We start from the raw sequence: 18,008 nt of genomic DNA, 5'->3' as shown, positions 1-18,008 counted from the left end.
TGAAAGCCCGCAGCTGAAAGAGGTTGCTCTGCTCCCTTTGGAGGCTCCGTCCTCCACGCAAGGCCTGCGGAGCGGGGGCCAAGCCCGCCTAATGGGCCTAAAGGCGGCCTCTAGCTGGGAGGAGGGAAGAGGGAGCCAGCGAACGGTGCCGCTTTTTCTCTCCATTGCCTACCCCAGCCCGACACCACCATCCCGCCCCCTGTTAACGGAAATGTCAAATGCCTAACCTCTACCCCTCATCCCCCGGAGAAGATTAGAGAGGGCTCCTAACGCACTTGCTGTGGTTGCGTTGCTGCCCCATTCACGCTCCTTCCAACACCGCTTTCTGCCTGTTCCCTCCCGAGAAGCGGAAAAGTTATTTTGTTTTTCCCAGAAACCAGCCGAGTTTGTAAGGAGAGGGAAAAAAGCAGAGGCGCTAAGGGGTTACAGTGGCCACTCACCCTGAGGGGTGCGCCCACCGCCCCTGACTCTACTCTTGCAGGCCCGCGGGTCATTTCCAGCCCCTCCTCCCCTCCCTCCACACACACACACACACACACACACACACACACACACACGCACGCACAAGACCGCGCCGCGAGCGCGGGGTCTGAAGGCTGCGCTCCCCTCGCTTCCCAAGGGCCCGGACTGAAGCGCACTTAAGGGTGCTCCCAGACGGAGGTGGACGGAGCCCGGGCGGCCCGAGGCACACCAGCCTGGCTGGCGCTTCCCTTGCTACGTACCTGTCCCAGCCTCCCTGCTCCGATCGACACCCCAGCTGGGAAGCCCGGCCTGGAGCCCGCCGCGTCTAGCGGAACCCGCCCCCGCCCTCTCCCGGCGCGCCCTCGCCCTCCCGGACGCTGGGCCAGATATGGGGCGGTCTCTCGCGGGCCATTGGCTTGGGTCACTGTTTCGAGCTGATTTAGAGCATTTCCCCAGGTGTGGGGATCCCCTTGGTGGGCTGGGAAGAGAGGGTCCAGGCCAGCGCCTTACCTTTCACCCCACCCACACCTCCCCCCATTCCCTTGGGTTAACTCCGCAAGGAAAGCGGATGGAAACCTTGCTGGTGGAGTGTGGAGGTCAGGTGGGTGCTTGCGGCTTTTCTCTAAGGTTCTGGGTAATCGTACTAAAGGAACAGGCCCTATGGAGACAAAAACGACGCACAAGGCAGCGTTCCCTTGGCTGTGTTCAGCGCGAAGTTCACGTCTATTGTTTTCTGCCTCGGGGAAAGCTGCCCAGTGTGATAGATCTTTTTAGAGCCCATCACTGGAAGAAAAATCCTGGTGATAACGATTATCTCCTGCTCGCGCTATCTCGCCATCGCCCCAATTCATCTCCCTCTCTCTCCAGCCCCTCGGGGAGAGGAGGAGAGTAAGGGGCTGGCGGGAGGATGGGCCAAGCCGCTGCCCTCGGATGGAGCGGAGAGGCACCAGGCCACCTCATCCGTCCCATTCCGCTCCGGGCTGGGGAGAGAGGACACCGCGGGTTTCTTTCCCTGCCAAGCCTCACGCTTCTTTCAAATGATTTTAGTCTGGTGCTCCGGTCTATCCATATACATTTCCAATCTCATGGCTCATAAACTATTAGCAAAATGGTTTCATTATTCACCTTCTGTATCCTACAAAAGGGAGAAAAGAAGGGAGAGGCAGGAAGGCAGAGTGGGGGTGGGGGGGGTAGTCGTTGGACACTAGTTAACAATGATACTGCCCGTGTTTAAATCATGGTTCAGACTGCCTTCTTCAAGCTGACATTCAACAAATCTGATCCGTTTCCAAGGATCTGCAGCCGACCCCTTCTCCCCCCCTCTACCCTGCCCTCTTTCGCTCCTTCTCTCCATCCATCACTATCCATCTGTCCTTAACACCCAGGTTTCTAGAACGACCAGATGAATAGCTAAGATACTGCAAATCCATTATTTGCTTCATTAGGTGTCATCAATAAGGCACGCCCTTCAGATGCGACACATACAATTATTTGGTTAGAATGGCTACCCCTGGTACCTTTATGGGTGGTGTTGGTGTTGGAATCCCATATCATCCCCGAAACCAGACCATCCTAATTCCCAAGTCTAGGATGGTAACCAAGAAGTTGGCTGAAGGCTCGGTGTGGTGTCCATGTCCCCAACTGGGCACCAAGTCCTCATCTGGCTTCCGAAAGACCCGGGAAGCGAGGAAGTTGCAAAGTGGGGTGTGTGTGTGTTTGTGTGTGTGTGTGTGTGTGTGCGCGCGCGTAGCGCGTGCCCGCGTGAATGTGTGTAGCAGAAGAATGGGAGGGGTAAAACAGATCGGGGTCTTTGTTTGCTATGAGAGGTGGGGGGGGGGGATACATGAGTAAACCCGAATTAAAAGACAGGTAGAAACAGACTGGCTCGCGGAGGCCTGCGAAGTCAGGGCAGGGGGCTAAATAAGGTAGAAAACTACCGGCAGGCGTGAACTGGCCGAGGCAGCCTTGGGCGAGCGGAACCCGGACCAGCTTCTCCGCTGGGGGCGATGATGATATTAAGTGTCTCCATCAATAGTTTTAACTTTTAATAAATTTTATCAAGAATGACTCTGTCACAACACACACACACACACACACACACTCACACTCACGCTCACACTCACTCACTCTCCCTCTTCCCCCTGCACTTTTTGAAAATATTAAGGGCGCTAGGCAAGTGAGAGTGCGGTAATTATCCCTGGATGTAGAAACCAATCTGGCTGCGAGACGCCCCTCTGCAATCGCCGGCGGCGGCAGCGGTGGCGGCCGTGCGCGGACCCGCGTGGAGGCCGGGGACTCCAGGCGCTCGCTAGGTCACCGCGCCGCGCGGCCGCCGCTCGCCGGCTGTTTAATATACATGGGGTGGGAACGGAGGGAAACGGATCTTGGGCCTGCACGTCCTGCGCAAAAAAAAAAAAAAAAAAAAAAAAAAAAAAAAAAAAAAATCAATTTGCTATTTATTTTTGAAAAATATAGGTTTAGAGAATTTTTTCTCCAGCCCGACCCCCTCCAAGAACGGCGGCCCACATTTAATTACGTCTTTTAATGACTTTTCCCTTACTTGCCGTTGCTATTTCGCGTTAAGGGTGGGGGCGGGCGGGGTTTCTTTGGGGGGTTTTCAATTCTGGTATCTTCAAAAAGATTTGCCTTATGTGTTAATTGCATGCTGTTAAGCACATCTGGGATTGCGTGCTGACCAACTCGGACCAACTTTTAATTAACACATTGACCCGGCGAAGAAGCAGACGCCCAGCCTCCCCTCGAAATATGTATATTAGCCGCGCGGAAGCCGCGCGGCCCGCGCCGCCAGGTGCGTGCGAGGAATTGCCTGCGTCGAGGGGCGGGAGGGGGTGCAAATTGCAACCGCTCGCGCTCTTCCTGCGAACGTTTTTCTCGCCTTACCTCTAGGAAAACAAAGAAAAAAGAGTAATCGACCGGCTCCAGAAGCGGGCTTCTTACAGCCCTTAATGTGATTTGACCCTGGGCGGGGAACTTAGGAGGAAGAAAGGAGACTCGCCCTGAACCATTTCCAACCGGTCTGACTTGGGCCTGAGCTGAGGTCGAGGGCCTGAGCTCTTTAAATGCAGAGTTCTCCCGTTAATGAGGAGAATTGATGGCCCGGAAGCCTGGTGGAAGGAGAGAACCAGACAGCGGCTGCCTTTTGTGGTCCTGGCCTTCCTACTCCCAGCCTCCTCCCCTTCGCCCCGGGCTCCCCGAGGTTAAACCACCCTCCGGGGCCCGAGTCTGAGAACAAGGAATGGGTGTCCCCCCTCCTCCTTGGAGCGCACCGCTTTCAGCGACGGCAAAGGAACTAGCGGCTATTTTTAGGACTCTAGGCCCGGTCACCAAGGCTCGACTCTTCGGGGGTGATCTTCCAGGCAGGCCAGTCAAACCCCGGCTGGAGGGCGGAGGAAACCCGGAGCGCGGCACGGCCGGAGCCACCCGCAGATAGGCAATTCACCCTAAGTAATTTCATTCAGAATTGATGGCGTTTCACTGGAGTGGTGCCTTCCAAGTGAGTGCCTAGCCTGCTTCCCTGTAGAGCACAAATGCGGGTTAATCCCCAGATACGTACTCATGTTCTCTTTCCGCATCTAATCTCAACGGCCTCGCTCTTCTAAATGCTCAGCTGCAGCATACCTCCCTATAAAAAAATGTCAAAGTGGTATGCCTTCTCTTAGCCATAAAAAAGTTGGAGTGAATCACTCCCAAGTTACCGTTTAACGTCCCCTCCAGGTAACAGTTGAAGTTTCTTGTTTGACATTTTTCATTCCCCAATACAGAACTTTTCAATAAATACTCAGCACCAGCACGAGGAGAAGTATATGTCGCAATAAATTCATGGCTGTATGCTCTCACTATGTCGATGCTTTGCAAAATTTAATGTGACAAGATTGCTCCCCAAATTCCTTCCACCTCTCTTCTTTTTTTCTTCTTATTCTCCTTTTTTTGTCCTTCCCTGGAAGCTGCTTTTCCAATCAATGTATCGGAGAATCTGCAAAAATTTAAAACTGAAAGAACAGAAAAGATATAGACAAGAAAGCGAAGATCTGTTATCAATAATTCCTCTGAGTTCCTCCAGATCTTTTTATGTTCAGAGAAAGGTATAATCAACACACATCTTCAGATGTGTCGGGAAACAAAACAAAACAAAACAATCAAGTTAGTAAATTACAGTGTCCCTTTGCAAAGATAAGGCCTTTGAAAGTTAGCAGGAGCATTACCCAAATGGCTTTGTTTTGAGTTTTAGTGGACCACAGCTACTTATTTCAGCTCGCAAATTGATCTGCAAAATTGCAGCACACACCTGATATCCAGGGACAAACAGGAGTTGGTAACTCCAGCTGGCTCTTTTGATTTACTCTGCCTGGTAAGATGTATGCTGGGGTGTTTTGATAAGAGAGGAAAAAAAGGGAGTCAGCAGTTTGATTTGGAAACTCTTTTATTGCTGAATATGGTTGCAGGTTGAAACTAAAGAATGTGTTTCTGCTGGGGACATTTGCATGACACATCCATATGCATTAGCAGCTGCACGGTGTTATATCATCAGTTCCTGTGAGCATTTATCTTCCCCCCCCCCCCTTCTGTCTTTCTCAAAGGAAGCTGGTAAGTGGCTTATAGGAGAACCATATAGACTTTAAAGACACATGAATCCTCCTGTGTCCTTCAGGCCCTCAGCATCTAATTGGCCTATAACAACCTGTACCTTTTGAGGATTTTGGAATATGTGAAGTAACTAGCCTTTCTGGTTACACTTTTTAACCTATAAGGATGGATTAACTGTGTATAGAATTACCCAAAGAAAGGGGTCGTGGCGGTTCTATTCCATATCTATGTCTTCATCAACATTCTTCTGCTAATTTGCTTTGTGACTTAACAGAGAAACTTCATTAAACTCTCCTTTATGGCATTCGTTTTCATTTCTTGATACTTGATAGAGGTAATATTTTTGATTCAGGGTAGCTAAGACCTTTCCACGCTGGCATGTAGTGGTGGCATCAGAAACCACAAGAGCAGTTCTAGAAGATGTGTGCCTCTTCAGAGATTATATGAGTCGTGCAAAGGCCATCGTCTCATATCCACAGCAATGGTCTGCATCTAATCCTGCCTGAACTTTGTTTCATATGTCTGACTCTCTCTGAATTCCAGTGATCTGTAAACAGCAGGAACCACAACGTCAAATTGAAATCAGAAAGAAACTGAGTTCTTATTTGGTCTGATTCTGTTCAGTCACATAGGCTATTTTTTATTATTTATTTATTAAAAAAAATTTTTTTTTTAACGTTTATTTACTTTTGAGACAGAGAGACAGAGCATGAACGGGGGGAGGGTCAGAGAGAGGGGGACACAGAATCTGAAACAGGCTCCAGGCTCTGAGCTGTCAGCACAGAGCCCGGCGCGGGGCTTGAACTCACGGACCGTGAGATCATGACCTGAGCAGAAGTCGGCCGCTTAACTGACTGAGCCACCCAGGCGCCCCTAGGCTATTTTTTTAAATATTTTTTTAATTTTTTTTTACATTTATTTATTTTTGATAGACAGAGACAGAGCACAAGTGGGGGAGGGGCAGAGAGCGAAGGAGTCACAGAATCAGAAGCAGGCTCCAGGCTCTGAGCTGTTGGCACAGAGCCTGACACGGGGCTCGAACACGCAAACCGTGAGATCATGACCTGAGCCGCAGTCAGATGCTTAACCAACTGAGCCACCCGGGCACCCCAACACATAGGCCATTTTTTTTTTAAAGAAAACTGTACATTTAAAGTGTAGTCATCAAGTCAGGGTGACTAGGAAGCATACGGACTCAAACCAAGAGACTAACATAAGCAAATTTTTAAAAATCACCTCGTATCTGCTCACATTCGGTGTTCTTTGGGATTGTTTGAGAATAACCATGCTCAAATTTTTGAAGTACTAGTGCATTACAGGTGTATTACAAAGTAAGACATAAATCTTCCACACACACACACACACACACAAACACAACTAAGTAACTAAAAGATAATAATCCTTAGGAATCATGAAGGTATCCTACTAGAGATATTGTGGGTTTTTCTCCATTTTTGGTAGCTTTTTTGGTCATCAGAGAAGATATTTAAAGGAAAAAAAAGAAATGACAATAATTAGTAAAATGATGTCATCTGTTTCTTTTTTCTACAACGCTTGCAACTAATATGCACTACTGTATAAGTGGGCATGTATGATAACAAATAAATATGCATGAACCTAAATAATTGTTTTTATGTCTTGTTTCCAGATGCTTGCAAATAGCACTAGATTGGTTTGACCTAACCAAAAGGTAGCTAAGATCTCTGCCATTCAATTGAATACTAGATATTTTAAGTATCAAAACAAATTTCCCCTGCCCTCCGTTGAACAAAAGTCGCTGGCTTTTTTTTTTTTAACTTTTCAGCTTTAAAACAGTAATCCAGTATAATGTGGGTCAAATGGTTGCTTGATATTGCATAATGGAAAATTAATGAGTAAATTATTTTATTCAATTATTTCAGTGATACCTAGAATGAACAGCCAATTATTAGGGCTAGTTAGCTTAGTTGTTTAGTTTAGAACATGGGCCAGAATTGATCCTGTGGCTAACTCTTTTCAACAGCTGCATATTATTACGTCCCCCAACTCAGACCCGCCATGAACAATTAATTATGTGCCAGAGGTAACAAAACGAACAGATGAGAAGGCAGATGAATTTGCACAAACCAAAGAAAACTATTTTTTTTTTAATTTTTTTTTTCAACGTTTATTTATTTTTGGGACAGAGAGAGACAGAGCATGAATGGGGGAGGGGCAGAGAGAGAGGGAGACACAGAATTGGAAACAGGCTCCAGGCTCTGAGCCATCAGCCCAGAGCCTGACGCGGGGCTCGAACTCACGGACCGCGAGATCGTGACCTGGCTGAAGTCGGACGCCTAACCGACTGCGCCACCCAGGCGCCCCAGAAAACTATTTATTTTTTAAAGTACACATCTCACCAGAGCACCTGGGGGCTCAGTTGGTTAAGCGTCTGACATCAGCTCGGGTCATGATCTCACAGCTCGTGAGTTGGAGTTCTGTACTCCACTCTGTGCTGACAGCTCCAACCCTGGAGCCTGCTTCAGATTCTGTGTCTCCCTCTCTCTCTGCCCTTCCCCCACTTGTGCCTGTCTCTCCCTTTCAAAAAATAAATAAATAAACATTGAAAAATTTCAAACTACACATCTTTTGCAGTAGTACAGAAGAGATAATGTATATATGTCTACAACCCAAATGAAATATCTCTGGCAAGATTTATTAGAGAATAGGGACAGGGAACAAAAGACCTAATTAAGGCTACCAGGAGAGCTTAGGTATGATGAACACTACTACACCTGCCTGATATTGTGTCATTTAACACATTTACAAATCAGATGCTACTGCCTCAGTGTGTATTCTCTCTAAGATAAAGAATTTATTTGTTTGCTTTCAGATTGTGTTTTGCCATTAAACATTTCTAGATGTATTAATCGTGTCAATAGATGTTGGGATATGGGAGATCTGGGAGAATTATTTATTTGCTTATCTATTCATATCTTGGTTGTTTTCAAAATAATTCTCTTTCTTTCTCTAAGGCTTTCCTTGTCACAGGACACAACATCATAGGCTCTTTGAAATATGATGGTTAACAAAGATAAACCATAGGCCATTACAATGGGTCACCGTTGATTCAGCAAATCTAAACCAAAACTGGACAGAAGTTTTGTTAAGTCAGTACTTAATTCTATGGCCATGTATTCATACCCCCAAGAACTATGAACTAGGTAATAAGGACATTCAAAAGTCAATAATTGTTGGGGCGCCTGGGTGGCGCAGTCGGTTAAGCGTCCGACTTCAGCCAGGTCATGATCTCGCGGTCCGTGAGTTCGAGCCCCGCGTCGGGCTCTGGGCTGATGGCTCGGAGCCTGGAGCCTGTTTCCGATTCTGTGTCTCCCTCTCTCTGACCCTCCCCCGTTCATGCTCTGTCTCTCTCTGTCCAAAAATAAATAAACGTTGAAAAAAAATTAAAAAAAAAAAAAGTCAATAATTGTAGTCTGACATATAAGGAGCTCAGAAGTTGCTACTCCGTTCTAACAAGAAAAAATTGAACAAACTGAAAAATTAACAAATCTTAGACCCATCAGAGAAGTGAGGTCACAGGGGAAAATTCCATCCCCCAAATTGGAAAGACAGACGAAAACAACCAATCACAACTTATGGTAGTAAAATTCCAAGGGTGAAAACCTCCTTGGGAATTAGTACGGGGGTAGGAAAATAGGAACTGCAATTGACAAGTTGCTGGGAGCTCAGTATGGACAAATCTGAGAGTTTAAAACTCCAGGAGAAGCTAATCACAGATAAGATCCCACATATTTATGACTTTTATTCCCAGGAGCTCTACTGGGTACTCACTGTGAATAGCAGATAAAATTGCCTCGTACTTCTGGAAGGAGGAAGGGAAAAGGAATCACTTTTTAATATGTCAGTTTTTGTTTTGTTTTGTTTTCACAAAGCCTGCCTTCAGGAGAAACTATTTTGCCATAGTCTAACCTATTGGGGCTCATCAGAGCCTAACCTACCCAAGAGAAGGGAAATACAAAACTCCAGCCCCCTCTAGCCATCATGTCCCACCTAATGGGGTGAAACTGAGGTACACTGGTGAAATTCACAGTCCAGGGGCACAAACTCATCCAAACGCTGAGACCTAATGATAGGACTACACAACATGGCCACCACCCCGACACCTTACCATCTCATTACCAAAAACCTATTGTCTGCAGTTTCTTTTGCCCAGTATATCATGTCCACCTTTCAACAAAAATTATAAGGCATACTAAAAAGCAATAAACACAGTTTAAAGCATTAGAATCAGACAGATATGGCCGGAATTTTGGAATTATCAAACCGGGAATAAAAAAAAATGATTAATATGACAAGGGCTTTAATGGAAAAGTACACAATATGCTAGACCAGAGGGATAATGTAAGCAGAGATATGGAAATTGTAAGAAAGAATCAAAAATTCTCTAAATCGAAAACATTTTTGATTGAAGAGCATTTTTGATGGTCTCATTAGTAGCCTATCACAGCTGAGGGAAAAAATCTCTGAGGTTGAGAATGTGACCAAAGAAACTTTGAAAACTAAAAGCCAAGAGAAAAAAGAAAAAAACGAATAAAATATCCAAGGACTGTGGGACAACTACAAAAATTGTAACACACACAATGGGAATACCATAAGAGGAAAGAAAGAGGAACAGAAAATGTTTGAAGCAGGAATAACTAAGAACTTCTCATAACTGATGTCAGACACCAAACCATAGATCCAGGAATCTCAGAGAACACCAAGTAGGATAAATGCTAAAAAAAAAAAAAAAACAAAAACAAAAAAAACAAAAATAAAACACACCAGACTATACCTCGGTATATTATACTCAAACTTTAGTAAATCAAAGACAAAATCTTGAATGAAGCCAGAGGAAGAAATCTTACCTAAAGAGGAACAAACAAGAATTACATCTTATTCCTCCACAAACTGTGCAAGCAAAAAAAGAGTGGAGTGAAACAGTTAATGCATTGAGAGAAAAAACTACCAATCTAGAATTCTGTACCCTTTGAAATTATCCTTCTAAAATGAAGGAGAAATAAAGACTTTCTCAGACAAACATAAGTTGAAGGAGTTTGTTTCCAGTACACGTGGTTATAAGAACTGTTAAAAGAAGTTCTTCAGATAAAAGAAAAATGATATACGTCAGAAACTTGGATCTACATAAAGAAAGGAAGAGCTTTAGAGAAGGAATAGTGAATATAAAATAAAAACATTTTTGTCTTGCTCTTAATTGAAATAAGAGATAACAATTTATTAAAAATAATAAAAGTTGTAATATATTTGATGATTATAGCTTATGTACAAATGAAAATAAATGACAGCAATGTTACAAGGGACAAGAAGGAGGAAATAGAATTATTTTGTTATTATAATGTACTTGTACAAACCATGGTATACTGTTATTTGAAAGTGGACTTGAATTAGTTGTAAATATACATTGCAAACTCTAAAGCAACCACTTAAAAAAATAAAGCTATACTTATTATTGATATGCAATGAAATGAGAGGAAATGGAATAATATAAAATGTTCATTTAAATCACAAAAGCAGGGGCACCTGGATGGCTCAGTCAGTTGAGTATTTGACTTTGGCTAAGGTCATGATCTCAAGGTTCATGAGTTCTAGCCCTGCGTTGGGCTGTGTGTGGACAGCTCAGAGCCTGGAACCTACTTCAGATTCTGTGTCTCCCTCTCTCTCTACCCCTCCTCTGCTCGTGATCTGTCTCTCTGTCTCTCTCAAAAATAAATAAACACTGGGGCGCCTGGGTGGCGCAGTCGGTTAAGCGTCCGACTTCAGCCAGGTCATGATCTCCCGGTCCGTGAGTTCGAGCCCCGTGTCAGGCTCTGGGCTGATGGCTCAGAGCCTGGAGCCTGCTTCCGATTCTGTGTCTCCCTCTCTCTCTGCCCCTCCCCTGTTCATGCTCTGTCTCTCTCTGTCCCCCCAAAAATAAATAAACGTTGAAAAAAAAAATTTAAAAAAAAAATAAATAAATAAAAAATAAATAAATAAACACTAAGAAAAAATTTTTAAATAAAAATTAAAATCACAGAAGCAGACAAAATCATGGAAGACAAAAATGGGGACAAAGAATATGGGCAACAAATAGAAAACAGTAACATATAGGGTAGATACTAATTTAACTATACCAATAATCACTTTAAACACCCAAGCTTTATATATACCAATAAAAAGACAAAGATTGTCAGAGTGAATCAAAAAACTAAGATTCAACTATATGTTACCTGCAAGTAACCCACTTTGAATATAAAGTCACACGGAAATTAAAAGTAGAGGGATGGAGGAAAATATACCATGCAAACACTAAAAGAAAATGGGAGTGGCTATATTAATTTCAGGCAAAGGAGAACAATGAAAGTTGGGTCAGGGATAAGTTGACATTACATAAATTACATTACATAATGATATTACATAATGGTATTACATAATGATAAAGGGCACAATATTTTAAAAACATTTAACAATCCTTAATGCCTATGCATTTAACAACAGAGCATCAAAATATGTGAGATAAAAACTGATAGAACTGCAAGGAGAAATAAATTAATACACTATTGCAGTTGGAGATTTTAATAATCCTGTATCAGAAATGGGCAGATCCAGTTGGCAACAACTCAGTAAGGATATAGTTGAACACAACAGCACCATCAAGCAACTGGGTATAATTGACATCAATAGACTACTTCATCCAACAAGAACAGATCATCTATTCTTCTTAAGTTCACATGAAACATTCGCCAAAATAGACCCTATTCTGTGCCATAAAATACACCTTAACAAATTTGAAAGAATAGAAAGTATACAATGTCTGTTCAGACCACAATAGGATTAAACTAGAAATCAATAACAAAAATATAGCTGGAAAATTCCAAAATACTTGGAGATTAAACAACACCCTTGTCAATAACTCATGAGTCAAAAAAGAAAGCTCAAGAGATATTAAAAGATATTTTGAACTAAATAAAAATGAAAATACAGCTTATCAGAATTTATGAGATCTGGCAAGAGCATCACTTAAAGGGAATTTTAAAGCATTGAATGTATATATTAGAAAATAAGAAAGACCTAAAATCAATAATCTAAGATTACACCTTAGGAAACTAGAAAAGAACAAAGTATATCCAAAGTAAGCAAAAGAAAAGAAATAATAAAAATTAGAGTGGAAATAAATGAAATTTAAAACAGGAGATCAATGGAGAAAATCAACAAAATTGAAAGCTGGTTCTTTGAGAAGACCAATAAAATGATAAGACTTTAGCCAAGCTAATGGGAAAACTAGAGAAAAAGAAAGAGGGAAAGAGAGGAAACATGAATTATTAATATCGTAAATTAAAGAGGCAAGATGACTACATATCTCAAGGACATTAAAAGGATAATAAAGGAGTATTATGAACAACTCTATGCCCACAAAGTTGATAACTTAGATGAAATGGAAACAAAAATTTTAAAGACTTTATCTGTCAAAACTCACATATAAAGAAATAAACAATTTGGAAGAGCCTATATCTATTAAATCAATTGAATCACTAATTAGTAACTTCCAAAACACAAAGCACCAGGCCCAGTGAATTCCATTAATCACTTAAGGAAGAAATTATGCCAATTATCTACAATCTCTTTCAAAAGATAGAAGCAGAGGAAATACTTCCTAACTCATTCTATGAGGCCAGAATCACCCTAATATCAAAATCAAACAAAGAAATTACAAGAAAATAACACTATAACCCAATCTCTCATTAACATGAATGCAAAAATCCTCCACAAAATATTAGCAAATCTTATCCAACAGTGTATAAAAAGATTTATACACCATGACTAAGGAGGATTTATTCCAGATATACATAGCTGGTTGAACTTTTGAAAAAGCATTTCATGTAATCCATCACATCAACAAGCTAAAGAAGAAAGTCACATGAAAGCCACAGGTATCAACTGATGCAGAAAAAAATATTTGACAAAATCTGACACCAATTCATCATAAAAATTCTCAGAATACCAGGAATAGAAGAGAACTTCCCAACCTAATAAAGAATATCTACAAAAACCCTCTAACTACCATGCTTAGTGGTGAGAAACTAAAAGCTTTCCTGTTAAGATCAAGAACAAGGAAAGGCTATCCCTTCTCAACCTGCTTTTCAACATCACACTGGAAGTCCTATCTAATGCAATAACAGAACACAAGGCAATAAAAGGTATACTGATCAAGAAAGAAAAAATTGTGTGTTCATAGATGACATGATTGTTTATATGTAGAAAATCTGAAAGAATCACCAAGAACAAAAAAGCCTTCTAGAACTAATAAGCAACTACAAGGTGGCAAGATACAAGGTTAATATACAGAAGTCAATTGTTTTCCTACATAATAGCAATAAACAAAAAGAATTTTAAATTAAAAACTCATTACATTTACATTAGTGCCAACAAAAAGAAATACTTAAATTTAAGTCTAACAAAATATGTCCAACGTTGATGTGAAGAAAACTACAACACTCTGATAAATAGAAATCAAAGAAAAATTAAATAAATAAGAGATATTCCATGTTCATGGATAGAAAGACTCAGCATTGTGAAGATGTCAGTTCTTCCCAACTTGATGTATAGATTCAGTGCAATTCCAATCAAAAGCTGAGTAAGTTATTTTGTGAGTATCAACAAATTGATTCTAAGGCCCCAAATAGCCAATGTGGTATCGAAGAAGAACAATGTTGGCACATTGACACTACGTGACTTCAAGACTTACTAAATCTACAGTATTCAAGACAGTGTGGTATTGGTGACAAAATAGACAAATAGATCAATAGCACAGGTTAGAGACCCCAGAAATAGATACATATAAGAATAGTCAACTGATCTTTCACAAAAGAATAAAAGCAAAATAATGGAGCAAATACTGTCCAACCAATGTGGACATTCACATGCAAAAATGAATCTAAACACAGACCTTACACTGTTAACAAAAAGGAACACAAATCGTATCATAGACCTAAATACAGAACAAAAAACTAAAAACTCCAATAAGATAACGTAGGAGACAACCTAAATGATATTGGTATGGTGCTGACTTTTCACATACAACACCAAGCCACTACCTATGAAAGAAATAATTGATAAGGTCAGACCTCATTAAAATTTAAAACTTCTACTCCCTGAAAGCCAATATCAGGAGAATGAGAAGGCAAACCACACATCTGATAAAGGACTGTTATCCAAAATATACAAAGAGCACTGAGAACTCAATAATAGTAAAACTAACAATCCAATTAAAAAATGGATGAAAGATCTGAAGAGACACTTCACCAAAAGATATATACAGATGGCAAGTAAGCTCATGAAAAGATGCTTAATAGCATATGTCATTGAGGAATGGCAAACTAAAACAACAATGAGATAACACCACACACTTACTAGAATGACCAAAATCCAAAATACCACCACCAACAAATGCTGGTAATGATGTAGAGCAATAAGAATACTCATTCAAAGCTGGTAGGAATGCAAAAATGGTACAGCCACTTTGGAAGAAGTGGAAATTTATTACAAAACTAAATATACTCTTACCTTATGATCCAGCAATTACATTCTTTGTCATTTACTCAAATAAATGGAAAACTTACGTCCATACAAATACCTGCACATGGATGTTTATAACAGCTTTATTCTTAATTCCTAAAATTGGGAAGCAACCAACAGGTCATTCAGTAAGTTAATGGAGAAATAAACTGTGGTACATTCAGACAATGGAATATTATTCAAGGTTAAGAAAAGAACTACCAAGTTAGGAAAGGCATGGATGGACCTTAAATGCATATTACTAAGCCAAAGAAGCCAATCTGAAAATGCTACGTATTGCATAATTCCAACTATGTGACATTCTGGAAAGAGCAAAACCATGGAGACACTAAAAGGATCAGTGGTTTCCAGAAGTTAGGGGAGAGGGAGGGATGAATAGATAAAGAGCAGAGGATTTTTAGGCGGGGAAATTAAGTATAATATTACAATATTATTAAGTATAAAATTACAATGATATAAGTCATCATTCATTTGTCAAAATGCATAGAATGTGCAACACCAAGAGTGAACCCTAATGTAAACTATGGACTTTGGGTGATGACAAAGTGTCAATTACAACAAATGTCCCTGCTGGGGCAGGATTTGATAGGGGAGGCTGGACATGTGTGGGGGCAGGGAGTGTGTGGTAACTCTACACTTCCTACTCAATTTTGATGTGAAGCTAAAAATGCTCTATAAAATAAAGTTTATTTTTTTTTTTCAACGTTTTATTTATTTTTGGGACAGAGAGAGACAGACCATGAACGGGGGAGGGGCAGAGAGAGAGGGAGACACAGAATCGGAAACAGGCTCCAGGCTCTGAGCCATCAGCCCAGAGCCCGACACGGGGCTCGAACTCACGGACCGCAAGATCGTGACCTGGCTGAAGTCGGACGCTCAACCGACTGCGCCACCCAGGCGCCCCAAAATAAAGTTTATTAATTTAAAAAATCTCAATAATTATGATGTTAATAACTTGTTACTAGCGTATCCTAACTCTTAGACCCTAGGTCTTGCTGCTTTGCAAAATCTTTCTATAATATTTTATCTCTATCCACTAATAACAAAGGAATATGCATGCAACACTAAATGTTAAGATAGCTTTGTAAATAGCATGAATTAGTACACGGGGTTCACCCCCAAGAAATATTTCCAAGACAGACAATGAACATATTTTGTTACTAAGTGGAACACGGTATACTATACAACTGGGAAACACGAATTAGCTTAGTTGGGAAAGAGGATGATATTAATTTTTCTCTACCATTATAGTCCCCATCACTGCCATCTGCCCTGTCATTTACTGAGTGCTCACTTTGTGCCAGACACTGTGCTGGCACAGCTATATGTACTTTCCCAGTTAACTCTCATGCAACCTCTTGAGGTAGGCTCCATTATCCCTGTTTTACTGATGAGAAGCGGAGATATACAGAGGTGCTCTATTCTCCGACACCTGCCGGGCTGCATTAGGAATTTACGGGTTCGATTCAGTTTCATTTTTTTTTGAACAGATTTTTGGGTATGCCCATGAAAAGGAAAATCATATCTATTGTTTCCTAAAAATGTATCTGAAGCACACTAGGTAAGGGAAAGCCTTTATATACGGCAGTCATCTGGCTATTTATCTGGTCTGTCCACTCTATTTGCCATAAAAATAAGTTTCACTGTCAGGTGGGGCCATCTAGACCAGATATCTATCTGCAAGCAAGAGTATTTAGCTACAGAATGTGGGCAGGGCTTGAAGGTGTGAGGGAAATTCTTCTAAACAATTTAGAAATAAAGCAAATAAGGTTGGCTAATATGCGGTAATGTGATTAAACACTGAGAATGTCTACCAAGGAGTTGCCTATAAAATATGGCAAGTTAGGGAGCACTCGAGACTCCCAACGAGGTGGCACAAATCTAGCCTCAGAAAGACAAGAATGGTGTGTGATTTTTAATTCAGTATGAATAAGCCTGTTTTGAGAAGCATCTTTTCTGAGGATATATTTTCTGAACAAAATGGGTGCGATCAGGTAAGAGAGGGCTAATGGTCCAGAGACTGTACAGCTATACCCAAGACCTGTATCCTAGAACAGGTATATCATTATTCCTTGTAAATTCATGTTCTATACCCACCGTTTATTAAGTGCTTATTGTGTGTCAGGCAGTTTACATACATTTTACAAATAATCTTTTTTAAAAAGCCTTTAAAACAAGTTTTAATCTCCACTTTTCTGGTTAAAAAAAAAAAAAAAGGCTTGTGTAAGTCAGACAGCTAAGTAAATGGCAGAGCCAGGATTCAAACACCAGTCTGGTTCATTCTAAACCCACATTTCAAAGCATTGTCTGGTTTTATACATCAGGCAGTCATTACTTGTAGTGATAGGAATCTAACCCTTGGAAGTAGACGCTTTTGACGTAGCATCAAATTCGAGTTTCTGATATTAAGAATGATATTCTAGACCCGGCGAGTTCTCAATGAGCTATACACACTATCTCAGGAAGTCTCTTGGCAGGCAGCTGGTTGACCTTTACCAATGATACCTTCATCTTTCAGTGTGCTTTCATTCAAACTGAAGCAGGAACTTTATAATGGCTACAAAAGGATTGTTTGATAATGCCTAAAGTTATATTATGGATGGGTGTGATTTAGTATCAGCAAAAAGATACTGTAGGCAATTACAAATGGCATAAAGTGAGGATATCGGCTTCCATACAGGTTTTCTAATTGTTAAACAAACTGAAACTCTTATCCATGGTTGGTTTTAGGAAACGCCTTTACAGTGAAACCTTGGGTTGCGAGTAACTTGTTCTGTGAGCGTTCCACAAGATGAGCAAACATTTCTAATACATTGTATCTTGATAAATGAGCAATGACTTGCAGCACGGGTAGTACGTGGGGCCAAATGTCACATGAGCACAATTGAGTCAATGGTTCATCCCTCTCTCTCTCTCTCTCTCTCTCTTGCTGTGAGATTGTGGGTGATAGTGTCCCATGCTCAGATGCTCAGTCTCAGGCTGCGGTGTTTGGAAGAAATCAGTGATTTTTCAGGATGTTGGAAAGTGCCCACAAGCTTCACTAGTGTATTTTGCCGCTTCAAAGCACCTATGGACAGTCCTTTGCTTTTCCATCCAAGAGTGAGCCTGGGAATGCTTTGCTTCATTCTAGGTCAGGCTGCCTGCAGACCCTTTCCTCTGCTGCCTTATTGCCAGTTACATTCAATACAGTCTATGAGAAGAGTTTATTAATACTGTGCTGTAGTCAACATCTGTTAGTGATAGTGAAATTTGTCCTACACAATAACCCTCCTCGCTCTTGTCTCCCTCACACCAGCCACAAAGGTTTTCAAAGGCAAGTGCAGGTTAATTTGTTTATTTTTCTTTATATT

This window comes from Leopardus geoffroyi, chromosome C3 (assembly GCF_018350155.1).
Source record: "Leopardus geoffroyi isolate Oge1 chromosome C3, O.geoffroyi_Oge1_pat1.0, whole genome shotgun sequence".
In the NCBI taxonomy this organism is placed as follows: domain Eukaryota; kingdom Metazoa; phylum Chordata; class Mammalia; order Carnivora; family Felidae; genus Leopardus; species Leopardus geoffroyi.
This window is presented reverse-complemented; position numbering follows the sequence as displayed.